The sequence below is a fragment of the Zeus faber genome (genome assembly GCF_960531495.2).
Source record: "Zeus faber genome assembly, chromosome: 17".
In the NCBI taxonomy this organism is placed as follows: domain Eukaryota; kingdom Metazoa; phylum Chordata; class Actinopteri; order Zeiformes; family Zeidae; genus Zeus; species Zeus faber.
The window spans coordinates 29,962,223-29,964,722 of NC_137204.1; positions in this window are offsets into that span (position 1 = coordinate 29,962,223).

The following is a 2,500-nucleotide window of genomic DNA, read 5'->3' on the forward strand; positions in this document are numbered from 1 at the left end:
AGCAGTGAGTTACCGAACAAAGGCTTCCCAAACAGCCACATCCCAGGGGTAATGGTGGTGTCACGGTGGACCTTAAACACCTGCCATGACTGCAGCACTGACTGATAGAAGGGAGTCAGCTTTGTTAAGTCCATCCCTTCGGTCCGCAGCAGGAACAGCTGCTTGTTATACGAGAGGCGCCCCGGCCGCCTCAGCAGCACCTTCGCTGTGTCCAGCCAACACAGTCTAAAACTTGTGTGTGTATGTGCACGCGTGTATGTGTGACAGGTGGAGCAAGCCTGGAGCAGACACCTGTCATGACAACAGCTCCTCTCCTGTGTGTGTGTGGGGTGATGGGGGTTTTACCTGTTGCTCCTTGATCACTCTAACAAGCAACAGGCGAACAGCCACCCTGACCCTGGGCCCAGCTACCTAGAGCCAAGACAGGTGTGGCTGCTCAAACCACACCACCCACACACCACATCACAATAATATCATTCAATAGAATTGAATAGAGATAATACAATATAGAACAGAAACACAATAGAATAGAGTAGAATGAATCAATTTCATGAAGCCTCTTAAAACTAAGCCTCTTAACAAAGGGTCTTAATGAAGCTTCTTAATGAACCCTCTTCATGAAGCCTCTTAACGAAGCCTCTTCATGAAGCCTCTTCATGAAGCCTCTTAATGAACCCTCTTCATGAAGCTTTTTAAAATGAAGCCTCTTAACGAAGCCTCTTCATGAAGCCTCTTAACGAAGCCTCTTAATGAAGCCTCTTAATGAAACTTCTTAAAATGAAGCCTCTTAACGAAGCCTCTTCATGAAGCCTCTTCATGAAGCCTCTTAATGAACCCTCTTCATGAAGCTTTTTAAAATGAAGCCTCTTAACGAAGCCTCTTCATGAAGCCTCTTAACGCAGCCTCTTAATGAAGCCTCTTAATGAAACTTCTTAAAATGAAGCCTCTTAACGAAGCCTCTTCATGAAGCCTCTTCATGAAGCTTCTTAATACAGCTTCTTAAAATGAAGCCTCTTAACAAAGCCTCTGAATTGAACCCTCTTCATGAAGCTTCTTAAAATGAAGCCTCTTAACGAAGCCTCTTCATGAAGCCTCTGCATGAAGCCTCTTAATGAACCCTCTTAATTAAGCTTCTTAAAATGAAGCCTCTTAATGAAGCCTCTTCATGAAGCCTCTTAACAAAGCCTCTTCATGAAGCTTCTTAAAATGAAGCCTTTTAACGAAGCCTCTTCATGAAGCCTCTTAATGAAGCTTCTTAAAATGAAGCCTCTTCATGAAGCCTCTTCATGAAGCCTCTTAATGAAGCCTCTTAATGAAGCCTCTTAACGAAGCCTCTTCATGAAGCCTCTGCATGAAGCCTCTTAATGAACCCTCTTAATTAAGCTTCTTAAAATGAAGCCTCTTAATGAAGCCTCTTCATGAAGCCTCTTCATGAAGCTTCTTAAAATGAAGCCTCTTAACGAAGCCTCTTCAGGAAGCCTCTTCATGAAGCCTCTTAACAAAGCCTCTTAATGAAGCCTCTTAATGAAGCCTCTTAACAAAGCCTCTTAATGAACCCTCTTAATGAAGCTTCTTAAAATGAAGCCTCTTAACGAAGCCTCTTCATGAAGTCTCTTCATGAAGCTTTTTAAAATGAAGCCTCTTAACGAAGCCTCTTCATGAAGCCTCTTAACGAAGCCTCTTAATGAAGCCTCTTAATGAAGCTTCTTAAAATGAAGCCTCTTAACGAAGCCTCTTCATGAAGCCTCTTAACGAAGCCTCTTCATGAAGTCTCTTAATGAAGCCTCTTAAAATGAAGCCTCTTAACGAAGCCTCTTCATGAAGTCTCTTAATGAAGCCTCTTCATGAAGCCTCTTAACAAAGCCTCTTAATGAACCCTCTTAATGAAGCTTCTTAAAATGAAGCCTCTTAACGAAGCCTCTTCATGAAGTCTCTTAATGAAGCCTCTTCATGAAGCCTCTTAACAAAGCCTCTTAATGAACCCTCTTCATGAAGCCTCTTAAAATGAAGCCTCTTAACGAAGCCTCTTCATGAAGCCTCTGCATGAAGCCTCTTAACGACGCCTCTTCATGAAGCCTCTTAATGAAGCCTCTTAATTAAGCTTCTTAAAATGAAGCCTCTTCATGAAGACTCTTAATGAGGCTTCTTAAAATGAAGCCTCTTAACGAAGCCGATTAACAAAGCCGCTTAATGAAGCCTCTTAACGGAACCTCTTAATGAAGCCTCTTCATGAAGCCTCTTAAAACTAATCCTCTTCATGAAGCCTCTTAACAAAGCCTCTTAATGAACCCTCTTCATGAAGCTTCTTAAAATGAAGCCTCTTAACGAAGCCTCTTCATGAAGCCTCTTAACCAAGCCTCTTCATGAAGCTTCTTAAAATGAAGCCTCTTAACGAAGCCTCTTCATGAAGCCTCTTAATGAAGCCTCTTAATGAAGCCTCTTCATGAAGCCTCTTAATGAACCCTCTTCATGAAGCTTTTTAAAATGAAGCCTCTTAACG